The sequence below is a fragment of the Salarias fasciatus genome, chromosome 2 (genome assembly GCF_902148845.1).
Source record: "Salarias fasciatus chromosome 2, fSalaFa1.1, whole genome shotgun sequence".
NCBI classification, from domain to species: domain Eukaryota; kingdom Metazoa; phylum Chordata; class Actinopteri; order Blenniiformes; family Blenniidae; genus Salarias; species Salarias fasciatus.
Genome location: NC_043746.1, coordinates 28,236,098 through 28,262,758, shown reverse-complemented (window position 1 = coordinate 28,262,758; position 26,661 = coordinate 28,236,098).

Sequence of the window (26,661 nt, the reverse complement as noted above, 5' to 3'; positions counted from 1 at the left end):
ATAAATAATTTCTAGTTTTCCAGGTAGTACATTATGTACATGATTCTTAACAGTTTTTCTGAGGCTTTTATATTATTTATATCGATATCGGAATTATATTGTATCGACCGAAATTAAGACCTATATCGTGATAACATTTTTGACCATATCGTCCAGCCCTAGCGAAATGTTCTCATAATGTAAAATGACCTCGCAGCGTTGGTGTTCTGCCAGGACCTGGTTCTCACAGCTATAGAAAGACATGTACACACACACACTCTTTTAGGGTCTCCAATTACCTACAAATGCATCTTTTTTGAATTGTGAGAGGAAACAATGTATTGAAGTTTAGGGAGTTTAATGGGTTCTTTACAGTATCTTAGCTGTTTGAAGGACGGTGCTCTTCTGGACGGAGGCATCAGATGTTGCTCCAGGCATGTGCTGCAGCCGTTTTCCTGATGTGGGGGTCACCGCCCCGAGTGCTCCTACAAATGCTGTGTATAACTAATCATCTGCACAGTTTGCCAAGACCTCAGACAGGAATGACTTCTAACCAACCCCCACCGACAAGCGCAATTTCTCACATATGATTCAGCTGTTGACAATGTATTCTACTAATGTGAGATTACACAGAGTCTGGTATTCAACCCGTCAAACGGTGCAGGGCATAAGCATGAGTTTGGATTTAATTGCCTGGATTTTGCTCTCAAGGCAGGAGAATTCACAGCTCTGCTTTGCTTAGATTAAAGAAACCGGTAACACTTTACTTGAAGCCCCCCTGCATAACACATTATAAGTACATTCATAAAGCATTATAATGCCATTATAACATGTGTAGCTGTAGTTATAAACATTCATAGATGATCACAATGCCAGGACCAAACCCTAACCCTAACCCTAACCCTAACCCTAACCTTAATCCTATGCTGTATACTGCTGTATAGTGAGTTATAAAGCATTGTGATCATGTATTAGTGTTTATAACTACTTATAATGTGTTATAAAGAGGGGCTTCAAGTAAAGTGTTACCAAGAAACCTTATTAGAAAGTGTTTTATCTGGTGAAGTAGCTTCTCCTTCAACAAAGATGGTTTTAATCATTTTCCTCTGCAGAAGAAAATGCTTTGCAGGGAAAGGGATGTATGTGCCATGTGTAGCTGGAATCGATGTGGTGAAAATCTTTGCAGATATGATTGCTGCTGATCAACTGGGGTGTTTTCTTTTCCATATTTCAGGATGTACAGCAACAATTTGTAATTTTATAGTTTTGCTCAAAGCGACTCCAGGTTTGTACATGGATGTTGTATAAATTTTTATGCAGAGCGCTCCTTTATTCTCTTCATGGCAGACACTTGTTCCAGCTGGAGTGTAGATTTGAGTATAAGGTCCAGGTTATATTCTTCACTGCTAGGTTAACCAATATATCTGGTTCAACTAGCACTCAATCAAATATGCTGAGCAAATTTACAGATAATTGTCCAGTAAAATGGTTCAATTCGATGGTTTTCATTAAAATCATCATTCTGCCCTTTGCTTCGGGCCACAGTTAGCTAATACTCATTAGACGGGCATCATTAATTATGTCTTTCTGCCAGAATGAAGCCCATTTGCAGCTGGTGAGTTTCATGCCAGCCAGCCATGCTTTAAAAGTGCTGCTGGACTCCTCCTCAGTGTGATTAAAATAGCTTGAGAAGAGGAAAGGTGTGCGACAGTTCAGCGTCCATTTGCTCTGCTGCATTCCCTCCATTGTCTTTTAATCACTTCGGTTCATTTTTCCATCTGGACGGCCGACAGCCACGGGATTTGCGGGTTGAAGACAAGGACACCATGCCACTGGTTGCATGCTAAAAATAATTGTTATAACTGGCCCTTCCCTCTGGGATTGTCAAAATCCCACACTCCTAATTCGAATCCGTGTTGAGTTTGATCGTCCTCCAGTGATTTCCATAACGACTGGTAAGTGGCCAGACCAACACAGCAAGTACAAATTTGCAGTCGTGCACAGCTTGGGTATGTAATAGATTATGGTGACTGTAATTTCATTTCATGTACACAGCATTGTTGTCAGCGAGCAGCTGTTGCACAGACTAATCTCTCCTCCTATGGAAAGAACGAAATAATGCACCAGCTTCTAATCACAGGCTCCATTTAAATTCCTTTCTCCTGTCCCAGAGAGGAAATTAAAGAAGATGATGTACGACTACAACTCTATCACCAATGGGTTGCTTTCAGCTCATGTATATCAGGGAATATTCCTCAGACCAAAGGTATATTTTATACTGTGGGTGTGCAGTCGGGAAGTTTCGCACTACCTGCAGGTAAGCAACACTTTTTTAATTCCGTGCCAGCCCCAGCCGCTGACAGACTATTTATAGCACGGTGTCAGTACTGTTTTAATCATCAAAGTTGGAACATTGTAAAGTGTTTTTGATGCCATTTCTGAGGCAGATGGGTGCAGAATAACCATAAAAAAAAACTTCCTTCAGGTATTTTTCAAGACGTGTATAAAGTACTTGTCTTTATTCATGTTTCTGGCTGGAAAGTTGACTCTTCCTCTCTCTGAGGCTTCATTATCACAGACTTAAGCAGTTTTTAAGGTGTCTAGACTGGAGTATTTAGGAGAACTTATACCTGCATACATCTTCTTTTAATCTAATCCGTCGCCGGATCTCAGATGACTATAGATGATTGTTGTTTAAATATGTTGCTTGTAAATGTTTCACTGCACAAATTATCACAGGTCAGCGTTTTGAACTGTCAGGGAAAAAATATAAAAACTCCTCAAGCCCAGAAAGAATCCAGGAATTCCTCCCTGTCAAGAAGCTCTTCACCACCGCGCAGTTTACAAATAATCATTATTTCTAGCCTTACATTCTGTTAGACAAGGTGCATAGCTTAATTTAATCTCCACAAAAGACAATGTGAAAAGTAAAAGTAAACCCATAGTATGAAGCTGAAAAGACCAGCAGTAAAATGAACAAATATTATGTTTTTACCAATCAAACCTATTTATCTTAAATGGGAATAATAATGTTGAGGCAGTTATTTGATGGGTGGTCTTAAACACGCTTGTTCTTTACCTTGTTACACTCACAATTTATCATAAATTCAACTTGCAGGCGGCTTCAATCCGGCTGCCAAATCACAAAGCAAATTGTAAAAATTTAAAAGAACACATTGATTAAAAAAAAAAAAAAAGCTAAACAGAACAAGCACACAAAAAGAAGATGTCTTAAGAGTAGTGAACACATGAAATTGTGTTAATTTCGGTAATAATTGTTTGGTTTTGTGGATATCTAGTCATTTCATGACGTGTTCTCTGCACAACAACAAAGAAAATCTTTTAGAAGGTTATAATAGTGATATTTTACTAGTCCAACCCACTCAAGATGAGTTGAGCTGAATGTGTTTCCCCCGGACTAGAATGTGTTTGAAACCCCTGCTTTACTTATTTAATCTGTTTGTTCTGTTCATGATCAAAAACATGAAATTGCATCAAAAGTCACTAAAGTAAAACATACTTGTTTACTTTTGTAGTTTCCAGAACATCACAGAAGTTTTACAAAAGTACAACAGTTTGCTCTGTGATCCTGTGTGGATGACAGAAAAAAAAGCCATTTACTGTAGATTTCTACTCAGGATCCGTGTTTTTCTGCAGTGTAAGGATGTAGAAACACAGCCAAAGGCATCGTTCGGCATACAGGATTCAATAAATGAGATAATCTGCTTCATAATGTCTTCACAACTTGTCTGATCATCTGTCTGGAAGGCAGAACCAGATGCTTAATAGAAACACTGGGAGAAGCTACTGGGCTCATCAGAGGTGGAGAAGTAAACTCAATCCACGTTCACCAAACCAATTAATTAGTCCATATCGTGAAAACCTTGTCTAAAACCCAAACGTTGCGCGAGGAAATGCTTCTGCACATTTCCTTAAGTTAATTCTGCTGCTCGGCTGTAATGGACTCATTACTGTTCCTTGCGACTGAACAGAAGGAACACAAACCCATGGCAACTACATTTTCTGAGAACAGCAGTTATAGTTAATGCCTCTTTCAACATCAGCCGCTAAGCGGAACAATAAGCCCCACACTAAAAACAAACTGCGACGTAAACCGTCAGAGACTCGGGGGGGATAAGATTGCTCCGAACGGGCCGGTCGAGCCTCACGGACACGTTAGCTCGTCTTGCATGTCTGGAGTGTGTTCACACTTGTTCGGTTCACTGTTAAAGAAATGTTAAAGGCTGCGATTTGAACCCAAAACCAAAACCGGGACCGCGTTGGTTTGTTTCCAGACCGACTGTGGTTTCACTGACGTCTGAATGGTCCAACAACCTGCAGAGAGTCGGAGCACGTGAAGCAGCACGTGCTTCAGAAGAGCTTCTGGTGTGAGAGGAACGTTGACATTTTTACCACAGTTTGAAAGCCTTTTTGTCCATTTTTTTTTTTTCCTTTTTTTAGGAGTTGGTGAGTGTTCACTTGATAAAAAAAAAAAATCACAAAAATAATAACACACTTTGGGTCTGCAGTGCCTTTCCTCCAGGTTATACCACCACTGGGACATTTCTAAATTTTCTAGCACATTTAAGACACAGGAGCAGAGCAGCATGCCTGTTTTATAACAGTGAGATGCAAATATTTCATTTTTTTATGAATTTGTTCATTCGTTTACTCATTTCATCTCACTACCAGTGTGCAGAGTGGAAATACTGTAGCGTTTCTCGGTTTGCATGACTCTACAAGCCAGAAAGTCCAGATTTTGTGTATTTTTTTATCTAGATTTCTATTAAATCCACGTCAGCATATCTCTACAAACTGAAAATATCAGGTTTGAAATCAGTCTTGAGGTGTCCAGTGAGAGGATTGACTCCTCAGAAGGTTCCCAGCACTGTGGTGTGTCTGAGGTTGAAATAAAAGCAATTGAAATGTTTTTTCTGGCATTGTTTGGTTTGTGAAATTGAACCGAAGAAAAAGAGGAAAGGGAGCTCACTTAAAGCCTTCATGTTGTTTATTTGATGTTTCTGGAGGAGTTATCTTCACCACTTTTTACATGTTTTTTTGACGGTCGTGCGGCAATGTTGGTGTATTATTCAGATCCGGTAAATATTAAATGGCAGTGCTCACCTAACTGTTGTACCTGGGCATGTTTTCAGCTTTGTTTCCAAGTAAAAGCTTATTACCGGGTAGTTGTGAGAAAACACACAGTTGTGGATGAGGAGGATCTTTTATTATTGTTATATTTTTCTTCCTGAGCATGACTCTTGACTTCCTCAGGGGGCCTCTCAATGTTTTGATATGTTGTTTTCACAAGAAGAAGAAAAATAATTAAAAGAAACGAGCATAAGTTGGATTTTGAAAGGTAGATTAAGTGTTTTAAAGCCAGAAGGTTAAATAAATGGGCTTTTGATTGTCTGGTCTGGTTCAAACCCGGAGACCTTGTGGGAAAACTAGAAATGAGAGACGCTGCAGCTTTGATTGAACTGCTGGCGACGTGTCCTTGAACGTGTCGCCGGGACCACGGTGACGGCGCACGGAGCAGTTTGTCTGGACAAAATATGAAAGATGAGAAGACACATTGAAATCTGATCAGAATTCCAGATCTGATTCTCAGAGGGCAAACTCTCCTTCCCTTTATTTAATCTGCCGTTACCTGGCGATACATCATCTTTCTAATAACTCTCTCATTTAAACTGGAAGTGAATGTGAGCTGACGGCCGTTGCCATCATTGCTTTAACAGTTTAAAATCCGGACGGAGGAGCGTTTTTCAGGTGTGGGCATGCCGCCATGCAGAGCATCAAAAGCAAAAGTAGCGATCGTGTCCTTTTTGGGGTCAGACTGTGATTCTCCTGGCTGTTCTCATATTTCCTGTACCGGATCCTAATCAGTGCAGTCAGAACAGGATCACACCTGAGAGCGACACTGCTCCACCGCCGTTCAGGCCACGCGTCGCTGAAGAAGACGTCACTGTCAGCTCAGACGAGCAGAGCTTCGGCGCAAATGATCTGGAGTTGTTTTCAACTTAGTTTAAACAGAATTGCCGCTCTTTGACTGAAATTAGTGCCACACTTGCTCTTCACACTAATGCGGGAATCATCGGAAGAAGCAGCAGCAGCTCTGTGACTGGAGCGACGGGCCGGGTTCTGATTAACTGACATGAAGCAGGGGAGATGAAAAGTGTCAAAATGACAGGAGCAGGGGATCAGCGGTCTGATTCCGCCTCTGCAGTCCAAGGCTCCATTTACAGCATCTGAAGTGAAACCCTTGTTTTTCTGTTTTAGGTTCAGAAATGTTCAGCTTTTCACAGCCTACATTTTATATACATATATTCAGCAAGAGTATCTGTTTAGGTTTACGGGTTGTGTTGGATTCATATTAAAGTTTAAACACATTTTATTCGTTTGAAAGTGGCAAAAACTGCAGCTCCCTGGTCGCAGCTGAACTGTAGAAGAGACAAAACTTGATTTGAGAGCTCATTCTTTGTCTTTATTCACACTTGTGGAATTAAATTTGAAACAGCAGCACTGTGGAAGTCTTAGGTCCCATTCACATGAAAATATTCAAGGCAAAATACACTGTTTTTATGCTTTCAAATCAGAAAAGATTTATGTTAACGAAAGGTTGCATTTTCTGCTGTTTACATCAAAGCGTTTTAAAAAAAGATTTTTTTTTAATTGAGGGTTTTTTGTTATCAAAAGCACAAGGTTGAAGTACATTTTGTTTTAAACATCAACAGTCGAATAAGCAGCAAATCACAACAAGCCTGTGAAAGCCACTGTAATGAAAGACAACGTCTTTAATCCAATGTATTTTCTCTGTATTTAACCGGAGTCCAGGTTCGTGGTGAAACTTGAAATGAAGTTCAAAGGAGGTGTTTGTTTTTTAAAATTTATTATTGTCATTATGCGGGCGGCAGCCCGCCGCGATAAGACTTGATTGAGTGACCGAGAAACGCTGATAACGGGAGAATTAGCCGGCCTCGTTCTCTTTCTCTCGCCATGCAAATGAGGGATACCCAGCTGTGAAGCACAACAAGCCCGTAACAAAGAGGAGCTGCTAAATGAAAGACATTCCACATGTAGAATTTCACTGGGGGAAGAGAAAATGAGCTCCAGCGCGGCTTCGCTCTCGGTCGCATTGCAGATGTAATTGCAACCTTCAGAAACATTTAAGTAGCAACAGCATGAGAAAGTATATTATGGAAGGTCTGAACACAATAAGAATCCCATTAGCCAACATTCATGCTGCAATGAAATCAAGTGGCTTATGTCCACATAGTGTAAAATAATGTGGGATTATCTTGAAAAACGCTGCAGCTTTGGAAATTACCGTGACATTATGGCGATGCGGCGTTGTTCACATTTACGTGAGAGCTGTACTTTCCTCCGTCTTGAAAGGATAATGCCAGGAAGACGAACACCAGGCTGTTGTGTTTGGTTACTCTGATGCATATGCAGCAATTTGTGAAAATCTATTCCAGAATCACAGTTGATAGTCTATCACGCCAGTGCCCGGCAGGCCGGCGGTTATTTTTGAGCCTGGTGTGAAATCTGAGACGTGAGTCAAAGAAGCGACTGCTCGGCTCATGTAATGTATTCATTGTGGACTTTCTTTTTTCGTCCAGGAGCTTCTCTGTGACCTTGAAGCAACACTGTCCTCATTTAAATTGGTGCACATACAGCTTACATAACCTGACGGGTTGTGCTTGATATAGTATACTGTAGCTTATCTTATTTACTTGCATTTGTGATTGGCAGTTTATAACATTACTGAAACGACAGAAAAAGCCACGCGTTTGAAAAAAAGTCCAAATCAAGTGCTTTCCCCTCCAAGTTAGAACTGAATAAAAATAGCTCAGCATCATGACTCTCAGTCCAGATTCTCCTGGACTTGGCAGTTCTGTCCCATCTGGATGTCCGTGTTCTGCCTTTTTTACACAATGTTTTCCATGTTTCCGCCATTTTTATGTAAATTGACAGTTTCCAAACCTTTCCCAAGTATATGTAAAATTTTTCTTAAGTAAAAGTGTTAAAACGATGTGTTTTCACTTGAAATACAGCGTTTAAATGGGGCCTGATCAAAACACACAAAAACACAAAAAAGAGATTTACATTGACTTAGTCATGGCCAATCAGATGGGCCGTGAACAGTGCGTCAAAGATTATAAAATAATGACCGGCCTGAACTGGGTAAACTCAAAAAATGAATGAGTAAGATAAAAAAAAAAAAGACAACATAAAAACTAAAATGGTGTGAAGAAAAAAATGTTTTAGTATTTTTTTTAATTCTCTCTATATTCCATAAATACATCAACAGATACACAATTTCTTACAAGCGTACATTAAAAACTTTTTTTCAAATTTATAAATGAACAGGTATACAAAACAGGTTTCTAAAAATTGTAAAAATAGAACACCTACATGCACACCAGAGATAATCCGACCAAGCAAAGACAAATAAAACAAAGACAAATGAACCTTTGTGTAGCTGAGAACCAGGGAGTGTCATATTTCAGTTCATGTCAATTAAAGTTTGATCTATATGGGCTGAATAAACTCAATCCAACCATTCCAACATTTCTCAAACATGCCTGTTTTGAGTCTCAATGCAAATGTTTTTTTTCTCCATTACATAAATATCATGTGCCACATTAAACCAGTCTTGTAAGATGGTGAGTCCTGACGTAGTCTTTTTTTTTTTTTTGTAATAGCTGTTTTACTGGCAACCAGCAGAGTTCTAGATAAGTGTGTCTTAGGGTAACCAGCAAGTTGTGGTGGCATCTTACCAAAATATAAGACCTGGAAAGAAAGAAAGAAAGAAAGAAATCGTAATTCCTTAAACCTTCTCCATGCTATCTCTGATCGCCTTCCAACAACCATGAATCCTTGGACACCCCCAACACACATAATGGTTTCCCCCCAATTTTCCACGTCCTCTCCAGCAAGCAACCTGCCTCTCCTTGAATATTTGCTGAGCTGGTGTTATGAAGAATCTGACCATATGAGTGAACTCGTTGTTTTCCATTGCTTGTCATTCAGGTTTTACCACTCCTCTAGTGACAAGGTAAAGTTCCCCTCTCTTTCCCATTTCTTCTATGTGGGATTTAATCATCCCATTTAACTCGACCCTTGTATAATTTTCAAATTGTTCTGAGTCCTTCGTCTGCCCTTTAGGCTGAGATAACGCTCATAATGTACCAGGTCCAGATTTTAATTTATCCAAATCCACTTTATTTAATATTTTGCCAATATGGTGTCTCAGTTGTAGGAACCTAAAGAAGTCCTGCCTGGCTAGGCCACAGTGTTCTCTCAATTCTTGGAGCTTTTAAGTGAGGATGTCCCAAAGAAATCCAGATATAAACTCAGACCATACTCCTGCCATGATTTGAAGGTTACATCGAGCCTGTTTGGAGTGAAACTCGGGTCATAAGCCACCCAACCGATCAGAGGATATGGCTCCTTTTGCTCCAAGGTTTTAGCTACTTTAAACCAGGTTTTTAGTGAGAGGTCAAGCCACGGGTTAGGGTGACCTCCCAAGTGGTGTTTTAACTCACCATTTTCAATAATAGCCTGTAGCGGGACCTTGGCAGAGAGCTGGCACTCAATGGACTTCCATCGTGCTGTGAAGCCTGGGTTACATATATTTTATCGGGGGTTAGATTTGAGCTGCTGTGTAGTATGTTTTCAGACAGGGGAGACATTTTTCTATTTTACAGAAAAAAAAAAAAGTTGCTGATGATAAGCAGATGACCACGTTGTCCGACTCTGTCTGGGTTGTGGTTTGGAGCAGTCACTCCGAACCCGCACCCTGTCGGCAGCAGAAGGCTGAAAGGCTCCGAGCTTTAGCTCTGCGTCTGTCAGAAGAAATCAGAATGTGACACTTTCTGCAGTCTGAAACAAACGTGGAACGTTCCCATTGCTCGAGTTCTCCAGGCTTCTGAGCGGACGTTTATCAGCTGTTGGCTTCAGTGTGACGTTTTATGAAACGCAGAACCACAGTAGAGTGAAGCGGTTGGGAATCACTGGTGCTGCGTTGTTAAATCTTGGTGTTACTTTCAGTGTTATGTTTGCATCTTCTCTCTCTGCATGCTGGGCTCTTTAGTGCGTCTGAAGAATATTTTCTCTGGCCATGGTGCACACGTGCAGATAGCAGCGTTTCCAGCGTCGAAGCCGAAGTGAAGCTGGGGCATTTTCAAAAAGTTGCTCCGAGCACCGTTTTTGTGTAAACCCACTCTCGAAGGTGAAGCATCGTGTTGTCTTGTAAAAGGGGCTGAGTGTGTTTGCAGCTGTGCTGCCAGTTCGTTCGATGTGTTTCATGTTGCTGCCCCTCGTCTGCTTCATTCACACCTCAAACCTAAACCCTGCTCTTCATCACCGTCTTGTTCCTGAGCCACACCTTTGTCCAGACAGAGACAGACGTCCACTCACTCTTACATTTAACACCGAATAAACTCCTGAACCCAGTCAGATGGACTCTGCTCATATAGCACATTCATACCGCTCCAGCGGCTCCAAAGCTTTTTACACAATTAGCCGCATTCACACGCTCAGCTTGATGTAAACTCCAGAGCGGTGCCCAATGGCATTTTGGGATTGAACTGCCAACCTATTGACTGAGAGACTCAACCACCTGAGCCAAGAATGTTTTTTGTGCTGTCTTTCCTTCATGGATGGCAAATTATTTCATCAATATGGGACTAGATCTGGGTCACAGTGAAACCTGATGACAGCGAGGAGACGCTGGATGTGCCGTTCAGATGTCTGGTCCTCGGTTTAGCGTCTCTCTGAGACAACGCCGCACGCGTCCTCCTGCACTCCGCCCCGCCCCCTGCTTCCCGTGGCAGACCCGGCAGGGCCGGGCCGCGTTCGTCTGGGTTGGGGCCGTGGAAATTGCCCAGCCATGTGTGGACGCTGACATTTTGCAGAGGCCTATTTAAAGCCATTTGCGGCGGCTTGTTAATGCGGTCACCTGCTGGTCGCCGCGGCCCGAGTGATTTGAGAGCTTGTCAGTGGTCACCTCATCCGTAATGGCAGGCTGATTTACTGCCGTGGAGGTGATGCATGAAAACCCGGCAGCTGTTGTACCGAAAAATGAATGAAACCGCAAACTTGAAGTGTTTTTTTTTTTCTTTTTTTTTAGCCACACCACAGAACCTCAAATATCACCTATAGGCTTTTAGGTCAATAAATATCCTTAACATTCACCATTAACGCCATTATGTATCATTGCCCTTTGTTTTGCATTCTCATCATCACGGCTATGCCTTTAATGTGTAATTTAAAGCTTATTATGAGCCTGACAAAGTGCTTAATTTCCCTCCGCAAGTGATTAATGACGCCTGTTTGTAATGAAAATAATCTGGTCATGAGTTTCTCATATATAACAAACACGAGAGTTTGGGCAAATGTCAAATGGGAGTCTAAAAGACAATATAAGACACATGAATATGCTAAATGTAATAAATAAGAATACATTTAAGATATTTATTACTGAAGTCATATTCTACTTATTTAAGTTGATGCTATAAAGTGAATTTATGATTGTATTTGCACTTTGATGTATTGTCACAATGTAAGGCAAAACATGACCTAAATAAAAAAATCATTATGTATACTTTATTGTTCATTAGTTTTGCCATATTTCACTTACTGTGCACAAGTATGGGGAAATAATTATAAAGTAGCATTACACCCTCTTGTCATCTTAAAGCAGAAAGAAGAAAGCAGTAAGAATAATGCATGGTGTTGGTTACAGAGAACATAAAAACATACTTTTTGAAAATTCAGAATTATTAAAATTTCAAGATATTGTTGATTTATCGACTGTACAAATTGTATTTAGGGCAAGTAAGGACAATCTTCCAAAAATATCCAACTCTTATTTTCTAAAAGAGAAAGGGGAGGGTATAATTTACGACATACACATAATTTTGAAGTTACATGGGCAAATAACAAATGGAAAAGATTTTGTCCTTCAGTTCAAGGAGTAAAATTGTGGAACAAACTGGGACTACAGCTCAAGGAATGTCCAAATATGAAATGATTTAAAAAGCTACTTAAAGAAATTACTTTGGAAAAATATATTAAGGAGAATAATTTTTGTTTATAAAAAAGGAAGTGTGTTATTAACTGCACTGTGAACATACGTATGTAATAATGGAAGTTGTAATATCTTTAGTTAAAGAGGTTAAGTGAGAAGGGGTGGGAGATAATAAGTTTTTCTTCATCCCACTCCCCTTCGAGCTAATATAAATGTGTTTATTATTGTATTGTGATGTATTGGATTGTACAGATTTTTTGCTACTGCTGAGCACTTTGAATGAAATTCTGCTCGAAATAAATACTCTGAATCTGAATATGAGCAAAATGCAAAGTAGTGTCTTAAAATCTGACATGAAATATGAGAAATTATTTTCCCATATAAGCAATCATATATAAATGTTTTCCACATGTATGTCAGTCAGACTTGAATCAGGTTTTAAGCACCTTGTAAATTCAAAAGGGCACGAATGCATTAATGCTCTTTTTGTACATCAGTGATCGTTGCGTCGGCTCCTAATGTGTCATTATGAGAATTTCCACTGGCAGCCAGCCTGGGCTGTAGGGCTTGTAGACTGTGGGTTTTTTTATGAAGAGCGGCTATTTAAGGAAGTTTTCAAAAACACACAGATGAAGTATTTCTCTCAAGGGAGTATGCAAATGAGATTAAGGAGTTTAGCTCACCCAGTAACAAGATGTGTTTTCAGTTAAATATTTACTGTTTTCCCTGAAGGTGGCTGTATGTATTCATTTCAGCTAATGTGTTGTGTTGGGATGAAACCCGATATGGATGCAAATGCATTTTCTTCCACCCATCTGTGTCTTTTTGTGTTAACTGGCTTTAATTGGGACTAATGTAACTGGAAAGGTCATTTCAGGGCTTGCAAACAAAAGTCCCGTGGCTCCTTAAGTGGCTCACATATTGATCAGAGATTCAGTAACTTAATATCTCGTTCGATCAGAGTTATTGGGACCAAACTGATCTGAGGACACCTGAGACGGACACTTTCAGACATCTTGGTGCTGTTTAGTGAACTTACTGAACAGTCTCGTGTTGCCTTCATCGGCATCAGCAAAGTCACAGTGTGAATAGTTATGTTTAAATCTAGTAGACACTCGTCCAGACACATCCAGCCTTTAGCATGAATGTATCATTAGTTGGCCCACAGTTCAGTGTTGAGGAATGGAGCTGCTGTTGAACAGAAGCCTTATGGCTCTGCTGGCTCCGGAACCTCATTAGGAGACTGAAAACCTCCCTGGATGTATTCAGATAAAGATTTCAAGTTTTATATTCCACAGTTCACCTCTACATTTAACCTTTTTCCTTTTTTCCAAACAAATGATTACTATTATTCTAAATATACTGATTATTTTAGCTTTGAATCAAGTCAAGGGGACATGTCTGTCTAGTTTATTTTGGGAATATCACCTGACAGGAAGGTAAACCCTAGATTTAAGCTTTGGTTTTATTCAGTGTTTGACTTAAAACTTTAATTTTTCTATTGATTTGTTCTCAGATTTAAGTGAACTACATCTATTACTGATCTGAGTTTAGATTATTACCTCCACGAAGGAGGTTATGTAATCACGTCCTTTTGTTGGTTTGTTGGTTGGTTGGTTTGTTAGCAACATTACGGAAAAAGTTATGGACGGATTGCAATGAAACTTTGTGGAAAGGTGGGTCTTGGGCTAACTTAGAATTGATTAAATCTTGGTGATGATCCGGATCACTGTCTGGATCCAGGAATTTTTTTAAAGGATTCTTTATCATTGAGAGATAGGGCAGTCTTTGACATAGTTGGGCAGGCCCGCCGACAGGGGGCCTGTGCGGCATGCACGCGCCGCACCACTCAGCACGCAGCACACCGTGCACGCTCCACCGTTCTGCACGCCGCATGACGCGGCGCTCCGCAGCGCTCCGCTCCAATCACACCCCCGATCACAATGTTGTTTTATTATATATGGTGTTCTTATTGTTGTTGGTGACTGATTTGAGCTGTGGCGGAGGTCTACGCTCTCTGAGTGCCAAATTCTAGTTTTCTGATTAAATTCAAGACTCATGAGTTTCCTCATGACCTGATTGATTTGATTTTTGATTTTTCTCTGATTAAATGTAATCCTTGATTTGACTCTTGACTGATTTGATTTGACCTTTTCATCTAATTCTGTTGAGTTTTGCTTGTTCTGATTTAATTTAAACCTCAGTCTGCTTGCTCAAAATTGGATTTGTTTTAAACCCTGGTTTAATCTGACTGATTAGATTTTTGATTTCAGTCTGATTACATAAAAGTCTCAAAACTTCCGATTTTACCCTTGACTCGACCATTTGTTGGATTTTGATCTCGATTTGAGTCAGACTGTTGATTTGACCCTTGAGAGGCACCGTAGTGCCACAGAGTGAGTGATATTTTGGTGGTTTTAATGAGCCCCTTGTTATTCCTCACCTGATAGTTTACCTTAACTCCCTCAAATCTCAAGAAATACAAACTGTAGACTGAGAATGTTACAGATTTATTTATTGATGTATGTACACGCTGTGACATTATTGATTCTCTGAAGTCAGAAACAGGACCATCCAACTGAAAAAGCCATTTTGTGGAGATGCTGAGATGATTACACTGGTTAAAATAAGCCGAGAACATCTTTTCATCCAGTAATAAAAGGGACACTTTCACGCTGACACCACAAACGGAAGCCAGTCAAAGAACATGTACTACGCTGTATGTCAACACATGTTGAGCCAAATCACATTACCAGCAGATTCTGGAACCGCAGCAAAGGCAAATGGAAAAGCATTTTGTGTACTTCTGATAATTCATGCTTTCTGGTACTCAAGGAACATCCAATTCGAGTCCCCCACTGAGTATTTCATCCATTGTGCACAGCAGCAAATCTCTGCCCCACTTGTCTGGAAGTGATTCAGCTTACAAAGACTTTTCAGAGCAGTGGGGTTTTCCTGGGGGTAGCGCTTCTTACATGAGGATCCGGCTCAATAGAAGACGAGGAAGCATCGCCAAAGATTCCCTTTTTCTCTTTTGGTCTGTGTGAGCGTTTAGAGTGTCTGTGTGGTAGACGGAACACGTAAATGATTGGCAAATATAATATAACTTTAAGGATTTAGAAACCTTACATCTAATCCAATAATTTAGCTGGATAATTCCTGAAGGAAGCTCTGTGCTCGTCCCCCGTCCCGAGCAGTGGGATTGTGCAGCACTAGCAAGCAAACAACCCACAACTTTTGGAAAAAGTTCCGATTCTGCTGCTGCACTGAGCATCTCCGCTGTAGTAAATAGTTCTACTGCACATGCTCAGTACATTGACAATAACTATTTTTTCCTCGAGAGTGTTGTGACTCCCAGTCCACATTCTCCTGGTCCCAGTCTATACTGGGAAACTGAATCACATGCGAACAAATTCATTGTGTACCTGGAGTGTTATTGCTTTAAGCCTGAAGGAAAAGCTTCATTCAGCCCCTCAAATACAGCAAGGACCCCCTAATCCTGATTGACAGTGTTGTCAAATTCAGTCCTGGAGAAGTTTTATTGGGAAAAAAGTCCTCATAGGACAATTGTTCAATGTTAGATATACAACAAAAAAGAAACACACTCAAACACACACAGACTTGTGGCCCCGGGCCACTTCTCCTGTTGCCAAAACCATAAAGGCTGAGTGTTGCTGCACACAGCGCAGACAGCGGACAGGACCAGTGATCCACCCAAATGACATTCTTTTGAGGAAAGCTATTGTATGTGGCAGGGAGGCTTCAGCCTCGGATCAAAGCAGCAACAACAACAACAACAAAATAATAATGGGATGGCTTATAATACTGCTGTCGTGAGGAAAAATAAGGACAAAAATTCTTCTTTTGCTTTTTTGAATGAGGAGTTTCAGTATGTGCACATCAAAGGCTTTCATGTCTATCTATCTATCTATCTATCTTCAGCCATGAAAGCTGCAGCATTTCTGCCATTTTTGTATAAATGTGAAACCTTTCTGAAACGAAAGTGCAAAAATAATGTGTTTTCACTGGAAACATTTCTTCATTCATTCACAAATGAATGAATGGAAACGTTGTGTAAATGAGAGGTACGGGAAATAGCTCATGTCAAATGATTGTATGTAATTAAAGTTGAAATAAAAAAAAACAACCTAGCAATGTGTGAAAGTTGGTGCAGACTTTAAAAGATTGTTAGTAGTCCATAATTTTCAGCCACTCTTCATCGCTCCTTCTTTCAAGTCGGGAGATATTTTTAGGCTGCCTTACACTCATGGATTTTCTTAAATCTACCCACAGATTTCCAGGGATGTTTGGAGGGCTGTGCTTGTGCTCCTCTTCAGCTTGCGTTTCTCAAAATAACCATTTCTTTTGAACCACTGTCCTGTTAAAGAGGCCTCATTTTCCTGACTGACTGTCTGAAATCTAAACCCAGTCATTAAAAAAACCCAAAAGCTATTGATTCCACTGATAGCTCTTCCATGTTACCTGTGATGTTCTTGCCATTAAATGGTGAATGCCACATTTTCACAGCTTCAGATTCACATGCTCAAAACCTGGACTTCAGTGTTTTGGCAGGATTTCAGAAATGCTGCAATTCTGACATTACTTCGCTTAATTTCAGCCAGCAGACCTGAGAGGCGCTGCCAATGTTCATCATGGCAACTTTCCTAAAATCACTGCATAAACCTGCTGCACGTCTTACACTCATGCTCATTCTGATGTAAACTTTGGAGTCTCACAACACTCTTGATAAGACTTCTTACGTTATAAATTGAAAATAAGAATTGTTTAATTTAATCTGTGTATTATCAGTGTGATACATGTATTATAAAGTATTTTTTTGTGTGAAATTAAATGAAAAACAAATTCCCAACACTTGATTTCAGCAGATTTATTAAATGAACAAAACAATTATATATTTAAAGCTCAGGAAAACAGAATAAATTACACATTGTCTTTGTATAGTGTTATTCATTCATTTGATTGTGTCACAGATTTTGGGAACCTGCAGTTCCTCCTGGATTCTGTGTGTCTCACCTCACCTCAATGTGTCGAATATCCTGTTAACCTGCTGTCTTCCTCCTCCTCTTCCTTCTGTATGTCTTTAATTCCCCCTGTCTGTCTTCCCCGTTTCTAGATGTGTGTGCGTCATCGCGCGTCTCCTCGTGTGTTTCGGTTTCCTCGGGTCTTACTCTCAGTTTTGGTCTTTGATCTCATCTCTCCTCCCTCAGCCATTCCAATTTGGATGCCAGTTTGTCCAATAAACTTTGTGAGGACCTCTGAACTGAGTCTGTGTTTGAGTCCAGCTGTTGGTCATGACAGGTTAGTATTTACGCCTTTCTGGGATTTTCCCCCAAGCATCCGGCAGAATCCGCCATCCTGACGCTGTTCCTCTGTGTCATGGTCAAGAGACTGCAGCCTCTCTGCAGGAGTTCACTGCATCTCACCACTTCTCTCTACACTCATCTCCAGAAAGATTGTATCTTGTATCTATAGATTGGATCTATTGATAATGTTTCCTTTATTTTTGACAGTATTTTTGTGGCACGGACATTCAAGAGCCTTGGTGTAATTCAAAAGACCTTGATAATGAACCATTTCTTACTGTTTTCATTGTATCTGTATTTCAACAATAGTCATTACTTGTGAATATGCAGAGTGTATAAATTATTTAGGAGCTTCTATGTCTTTATTCTTATTGGTAGCATCTGAATTTGCTTTTCTTCTGCTTTTAATGATTGTTTCGCACCTGCTGGGTGCAGCTGGTCTCCATGGCAACACACACACCTGCTGTGCTGACTACTCCTTGATTCATCGGGATTTCTCCATGTTAACAGAACTGACTGAAATTTTTTTACTCTGTGTTATTTCAGTGATGAGTTCGTGCTTTTTTCAACTGTTCTTTTTCAGCTTTTTTGCACCATTTAAACTTTCTAGACTTTTATTTTCGGTTTCATCTAGTGGTGTGTACCGCCTGGCGATACGATTCGTATCACGATTCATGTGTCACGATTCGATATATCCCGATACCAATGTTCATGACGATTATTGCGATACTTTAGGAACAACAAATTTGTAAACTAGTAGTACTTCATGAGAAAACTTGTATGAAACACATTTTATTCATCCCAAATGCAACAGAAGCACTCAAGCCGCTATATTTAACAAGCAAACAAGTTGCAGGCTACTTTTTCATTTAAACGGTAAATAAAAATAAAGGCTACATATGCCTTCAATAATGTAACATGTTTTGAGAAAATAAAATGCAATCATTGTAAAACCTTGAACTGAACTGAAGTGAAATTCCTTTATTTGTCTCACAGGGGGAAATTGCAATGTTAAGCAGCACAGAGAAAAGAAATAGAAACAGAAAAGAAATTCAAAATATGAGAATTTACAAGGTCCAACCATACCAGTGTTGTTTTTGGCAGCCTATTTTGATTTAGTTTTAGTCTTAGTCTTTTGGACGAAATGCTCATTAGTTTTAGTCTAGTTTTAGTCATTTTTACACTTAATAGTTTTAGTCTAGTTTTAGTCGACGAAAACCAAACAGGTTTTAGTCCAGTTTTAGTCATAAAAAAGCTTTAAAAGGAAAAAGACAAAGAAAATTGTAAACCAAACAAACATAATAAAATATACTTAAATGGCATAAAAACAACGGAACACATTGATGCCTTTGAATATCAAATAATAAACTGGACTGTTTGACACTTTGCAAACTCAATGCAGTGCTTATATGAGCTCTGCAGACAGAATGAGAGGACTAATAGGATTTTGCTGATACTTTCAAGCTGTTTTTATAATGTCCATACTGATATAAAGGCTGAGATCTTTTATTAAAACTGAACTGGTCTGTTCTGTTTCTATGTTACTGATTTGAACTGGTAAGAGTAACTGCCTGTTATTCTTTTGGAGGAGCGATAAAACCAATACTAAGATGGTTATTAGGAAAATACTAGCATTAAAAATACTGAAATAAAGTAAATGAATTCCTTGGGTACACTTGATGGTTTGAAACACTTGGAAGTCTTCAAAACTGAAATGACAAACATAACTTGAGTTTCATAAACTTTGTAAGTATTCCTTACCTGAATTTTCTCTATACAAATTTTAAACAAAAGTGAAAATACATTTCTTCAAAATAAGACAAGACCTGAATTATTTTTCAAAAAAGAAAAAAAAGAAGAAGTAAAGATTTATTAGGTACTTGGGGAAAAAAAATCTTCACTAATCAATAGTGGCTCCTATTGCACTTTCACAGTAAGAACAAGCAGTCAAACAGTTGGATTAGATCCTCCGTCTCCACTACCAGGCGTTCTGTTTTCTTTTCTGCTGGATTCTGATTAAAATAAATCCATGAATCAGTGCGTCTTTTCCTCCCGCCGAGACCCGGCGAAAGTTGCTCCACGCGCTCTAGTGCGCCGGTTTGGCACGACACCGGTGCATGCAGCGCAGGCTGGTCAAACAGGAAGCAGCTCGTGAACTGCTGAGATTTTCAGAGTAAAGCTGCCGATCTGCGTGAACAAGCTGGGGGAATCGCATTTGTTTTAATTTATTTTGAAAGTCAAATTACTGACATTTTCGTCTCGTCTCGTCTCGTTAACGAAAACAACAGATACGTCTCGTCACATTTCCGTCTTCAAAGAGATATTTTTAGCTCGTCACGTCTCGTTTTAGTCACGGAAAAAAGGGGCGTTGACGAAATATTTTCGTCGTCGTCATCGTTAACGAAAACAACACTGAACCATACATAGAAAAATTAACTATAAATTTAGGATAAATATACAAACTAAATGACATAATTTAAATTTAGTTTAAATATAAGTTTCAGACAGATATAAAGAAATAACAGATATACACTAACAGATATAAATCAAATATAAATTAAATATACATTTAAGACAGAACACATATGTAAACTATAATATTAATAACAGATATGAGTTACATATTATTTAAATATACATATAGGACAGACATATGTACAATATTATAGAAAAATGTGAGAGACATGAAAAGACCAATACACAGGAGTGTCATTTAGAACAGTGTGTGGTGTGTGTTTGGACTAGTTGGAGCAGTGCTGGCTGTAGAATCTGGTGGCAGCAGGGAGGAAGGACCTGCTGAGGAGGCAACGCTCCTTCTCACACCTGGGGGGACGCAGCCTGTCCCTCACACCGCTGCCCAGGGCCCTCAGGGTGTCCTGCATGGGGACATCCTGCTCAAATGCATGTGGGTTGGTGGTGTTTCCGCGGTATTTGACTTTTGCAAAGCACATTTTACAAATGGCGTGGCTCTTATCTGTCCCTCCGTCCTTGTTGTAAAAGCCAAAGCGCGTCCAGATTCTGGCTTTATAAATATTCCTCGGAGCGTCTCCCACTTCCTCCGCCACGGGAGACTGTTGTGTGATCCAATTACCGCGAGACGGTAGTGTAAAGAAACCACCGGGAGAGCTCTCGCGAGATGCTGTTCTTCCTCTGGCGGACTGGAGGCTCTGCAAAGCTCTTGGTGTGGTGTGCTGTCAACTAGTGGCCAGGAGTAAAAGTGCAGCACACAAAAAGACGCCGCAATGGATATTTGCCGGGTAAATACATAATTAAAAATCGATATGGACGTATTTTGAATCGATGCGAGAATCCCGTGACGTCATATCGCGATATATCACCGAATCGATTTTTTTAAACACCCCTAGTTTCAACATTTTAAGCTTTATTCAACATTTTCAGTTTTTTTTCAATGTATTAGGCTTTTTTCTGTCTGTTTTTCAACTGTTTAAACCTTTTAAGCTTTTTTCTACTTTGTCATGTCTTGTCAACTCACACACACACACACACACACACACACACACACAGTCTTGTATTTCTATCCTTGTGGGGACCGTCCATTGACTCCCATTCATGTCTAGCCCCTAACCCTGACCCTTACCCTAACCCTAACCCACACCACAACAAAGCCTAACCCTAAAGAAATGTTTTTGCACTTTTACTTTTTTCAGTAACAACAACATGGTCAAGAAAACACTGTTTCTCCTACTTAGGACCGGAAAAAGGTCCCCACAAGGCACGTCGTTCCACGTTTTGCTATCCTTGTGGGGACATTTGGCCCCGACAAGGATAGAAATACAAGAACACACACACACACACACACACACACACACACACACACACACACAGACAGACTAATGTTCCATGACTACTGGCACTTGACTCTTGGCAGCAGTTGACAGGCACAAAGTAAAATTTCCCCTGAAATTTCCTAGTTAATACTGCTATGAATCTATTAAATTAAAATTAGTTTAAAGGTGCATTAAGGAGTTTTTCAACTTCACCATAAATATGTTACAAATATTCAATGATGTGTACAATGTGCCCTGACATATTCATTGTAAGTACCGCTAACAGCGTTAAATTGTCACTTGAAAGTTGCAGTGCCGGTCCGGCACCAGAATTTTTTTGCTGAGAATTTGAGCGAATGTGACATAATGAGCGTTCCTGCTAGCCTGATTTCCTTAGGTTTCGTTTTGTCTGCCATTACTCCGCCAGATGCTTATCAAGCAGCAACCGAGCAGTATTGAGGATGGAGCTTCCAGAAAGTAAGAAAGGACCGGCTTCTAGCACTGCCACTCCAGCACAGACCCCACCAGGCAAAAGAAACTTAGAGCGCTACTAAAAGAGTGAGGAAGGAGATCCCCTCTTCCGTGCACGTACATGGACACAAGCCACAGACACGAGCGTTTCACTGAGCTGCAGTTACGCCCAAGGCCTGCAGGGGCCGCTGTTCCACATAAAACATGCAAACTCCTTAATGCACCTTTAAAGTAAAATTAAATTTATAATTTTATGGCTATTTAATATATATTTAATCAACTTTATTTCATCTGTCACACTCAGTGGGCGGCTCTCTGCACCTGATTGGTTCCCCCGCACATCCAGTCTAGGCAGATCGATCCCAGATCATGGATGCAGAGTAGTGAACACACTGATTCGCTAGGCGGCTCTGCTGTGCACATCTGCATCTGTTTGAATGCTTCATTTATTTGACCGATGAAACACAAGGCTTAAGACGATAAACACAAGGTGTGATGTGACCTGAGGCCTGTTGCACAAAACCAAGATAAAGGATTAAGCTGAGATATCTTGGTTGTCCTGGATGAACTAATCCATGATCCGGTTGTGGGATAGGGCAAAGTGAGATATGCTTCGACGTAAGTTATCATGGAGATTTATTCTGTGGAGCTAGCCTGCTCTGAAGCCGCATGTTCCAGGATTTATTCAATCTCAGAAGTCCCCACAAATGGAAACCAATATTTATGCTACTGCTCACATTCATCAAGACCCACTGTAAGTACTTAAGCACCCGTCTCTGTACTGCTTATTTTCGTCGGTTACGGACCGTGTTAACACATCAGTGCTTTCAAAATGTCAAACTGATACCCCACCCCACCCCACCCCACTCCCACACCCTGGGTCGACATTCTCGGGGGTCCATTTACAATCTTACACCTGTATGAGGCACAACGTAAAAAAATAAAAATATGGACATTTTTCTCACGCGTACTCAGCACAACTATAAGGTTTAAATTTAGAGGTTATTATGGGTCTATTTAACTGGTCCAACCCACTGAAGATGAAATTGGGCTGTTAGTGGCCTCTGAATTATTGTTTGACACCCCTGTTATGCAGCTTAAACGCATTCATGTACTTTACAACCATGGACATTACTGCATTTTTATTTGAATAGGATAAATATATCCACCATACATGCAGAAGCAAACTCAAGGCTTTCCAGAGAGGCTTGATTAACACAGTTAGTCCAGTTCTTCCTTCATGCACTGGCTCATTTTCATTGTTTTGACAGATTTTTCATTCAATTCTGCCATGTTTCCATTGTTTTGATAGATTTTTTCACTCATGTTTGGCCATACTTCCAGATTTTCCAGCAGAGTTTAATTGTACCAACTGGCTGAATTGTATTGATTCCTCTGGGTTGGAATTATTATGCTCAGTCTGTGTGATTATTATTTTCATTTAAAATGAGTCTCAGTCCACATGACTGTGGCATACTGAAAAAAAAAAATCAAATAAAGATGTGACATAGATGAACCAGGGTCAGACTTCCTTGAGAAATGACTGTTTTTTTCTGTTTGCTGTCGGCGTTGTATCTATTGACGGTGCCCTCAAAGAGCCGTATTTTCCCACGGGGTATCTGAAGCTTCACTGTGCCTCCTCCCCACATTAAACAGGTCCTTAAATACGTGCGCCTCATTAGAATCATTATCAGTCCTAATGATAACATATCTGTCAGAGAGCGCTGCGGGGAAGTCCACGTGCTGATTTTTTTCAAGATGACCATCGACCTGTGCTGAATTAATGAGGAGAGGTTGCAGGAAAACTTGGCACGCTGGCTGTCAGCATCAGGGTGCAGCGCCGCTACATTTATCCCTGTCAGAGCAGGTCATCGTTTCCACACACGTATGCAAACCAAATTGTCAAAACACTGCAGACGCCAGCCTGTTCATGCAATCCTATTAGCATCTGCACTGTTTTTACTCGTATTCCTTTCACAAATGACATGCATGGAATACAACACAGTGAAATGCAATCATTACTCAGTAATGGCTCATGTCATTAAAAAAATAATGCTCTGAATACAGTTTTTTTTTTAATTAAACATTTATTAAGATATTCATTGAACAGAAACAAGAAAGATCAACTATTATTTCATATTAACTTTGACTAGAGCACTTAATTACAAATTGGAAATGGATGATCTTCATACTTTAGCATTTTTTATATTACTCCTAAGTTGTGAGATTTTAATAAGTTTCATGATTTTCACATGCTCGAGCGAGTTATGCTGCTATCTCCTCGTAGAAACACGAAGAATCACACACACATGCCTTCTTTAACTGGGCTCTGTGAGGTTTATAACAGATTTGATTTGATTCATCATGTGTGAAACCATCCAATGAATGAATGAATGAAAGAGGCCACTTTTACTCAACAATGATTTTAAACGAAAAAACAAAACTTTTTTTTACGTTTCTTGGGTTCGTTTCCATGACAACTGTTCTCAGACATAGACACTGAAAATGCAACTTTTGTAAAAACTGCTCCCACAAAGAGAAACATTTTGAAAATGCACTGTATCTGTCTGAATGGAAACCAGGGAAAATGAGATGATTGACGTAGCTGGAACAGATGCTGTTGCTGGTCATGCACACCACCACCCTGAGCACATGCTCAGTAGATGGACAGTAAGAACACTGTTTTCCTCCAGAGAGTCAAAAATCTTTCTGAAATGAAAATGCAAAAATAATGACTTTTCACTTGAAATGTAATGTAAAAAGGAAATGAGTGGTTTTTTAACATGTTCAAAAGTGGCTGTCCAGAACAGCAGATGTCCTGCTGTTGTGGTAGGAGGCATTTCCTCTGCTGGCCCTCCACAACTTTTGTTTTTATACTTGATCATGGGATATTTCCTTCCTAAATTTTACCTATATATATATAACATTCTTCTTTTCTTCTTTGCTAAATTGAGATTTATTTGCTGTACTGCACAAATACGTTTGGTAAGGATGCAGTCAAATGCATGCAATACCTTCATGCCAATACTCTGGAGGGCCCTCATGATGTTATTCTTAGATCACTTACAAAACACCGACTGTGCAATGAGTTTGTGCGTAATTTAGCACATTGTATAGATCTCAGTGAATCAGGCTGTGTCTATAGAGAGGGGGCGGTCCCAGTGAAGCCTGGGAAAAAAGTCAAGATAAAACAGCAATCACACAGAAGCGCATTATAAATGGAGCCTGCGCAGGTACTTTGGAGCACTTATCTGTCAGTCTCAGGTATCTTCGTTTAAAGCGCATTTCGGTGCACGCTGTGAGTGGGCGTTTCCTCTGGGATTGAACTTAATTTGAGGCTTGTATAGACATTCAGTTCATGTGTTGAGTGAACCTCACGTCTGGATGTCAGCGATATCATTCTGAAAACGTGTAAATAAAAATTATGTTTGTGGTAAAATAGGTGCATAAGAGCCACATACAAGACGTGACACCTCTATACCCCTCATTAAGTCTCCTCTCAGGTGTTGAGAATACTTGGATGGGCTGCAGTACAGAGCCTGCTGGGTAATCAGTAGACAGTCAATTGAAAATGCTCATTGTGTTTGCTGTCAAACTCTTTTCAGTGTATTCTGAAAAATGCAGCTGTCAGTCTCCACAATAGCAGGAAAGACAGTTGTAATTCCATTCCGAGTACATTTTATACCTTGTTAGTGAGTGGTGGAAATTTTCTGTCGGTGAATTTCAATAACTGTGAATGAAGTGATGTTTCCAGATCAGCCTGCAAACAACACGCTCCTCATTTAAAAGTAAGCCCGGCATTAGTCAACTGTGTGTGATGCTCTTTCCCATTCTGTCAAAGCGAAGGTGACCTTTTTAGCAGGCAGATCCTGAAAGACAGCCAACAAATGAAGATGCCCCGCACAAAGGTCATGTTCTTCTTTAAAAAGGACATCAGAGGAAAACATCTGACTGCAGCCACGAGGAAGGTGGTCCAGGACTCACTAAAGACACTTTTTTCTTTGGCAAATCGCTCGCACACTCGTTCTAAGTATTATTTAGGGCTGAGTGCCAGACCGATGCTGACAAAAAAAATTGTGGTGATGCCTGAGTCTTTCTCTCCTGCTTGAAGGGACTGTGTGTCTGCATGTGTGTATGGATGTGCAATCTTGATGTAATTTACTCTGACAAGTGACAATGAAGCTTTACTACTCCAGGAACCCACAACAGTGCTTGAATAATGAATTCTGAAGGGTTATATGGGAATTTGTATAAGACGAGCATCTTTAGCTCCTGTCTCTTGACTATGTGATCCTGCCATTTGACTTTTAAATTGACTTAAATGGGTAAGTGGTTTGGGAAAGCACCGCGCTGTCTTTTAGTCCAAAGTTGCTGGGATCTGAAGTGATGAGTTGTGCGTTGAGTCTGGGAAAAGGGCTGGGCTGAGAGCTCTCACGAGAAGCCATCACGCCGATCTGTTGAATTAGATCGACTGTGACTGACAAGGGTGTATCTTCACAGCGTCGACAGAAAGTGAAGGTCTTCACACCAAACTTAGCTTTCGACCGTGGGGGCCGCAGAGAGCAGGGACTGTCATGTTTCATTTGCATTGGCTTGACCCAGGTACTGTTTGCTGTTCACACACTGTATAAATGTAAAGAGGCAGCCGATATGTGGGAAATATGTCGTCTGTCTCTTCCAGTTCAGGAACATTTCTGACAAGTCTATCATGGAGGATCAATCCTGTTCTTCACTCACGCTCATAAAGGTGCAAATTGATTGACGCTGTTTAGAATATTCACCCAGATGCTTTCTAAAAATGAATGCTGTAGAAAAATACAGTATCCTCAGTCTCTGAAAGTGTCTGCACCTGTGCCTGGATGCATTGCGAATTCATGCCCAGGTCCTCCTGCACAGGTCTGACTTTCAATGATTTTTAAGTGTTGTATGCTCAGCATCTCCGGTGAGCGCCGAGACTCTCGGCTGACCCTGGCCCAGTTTTGCATGAAACCTGTGGTCTCTCCTTGCTCCTCACACAACATCAGACTGACCCCTTTCAGGCTATCAGTCCAACGAGGCCTCA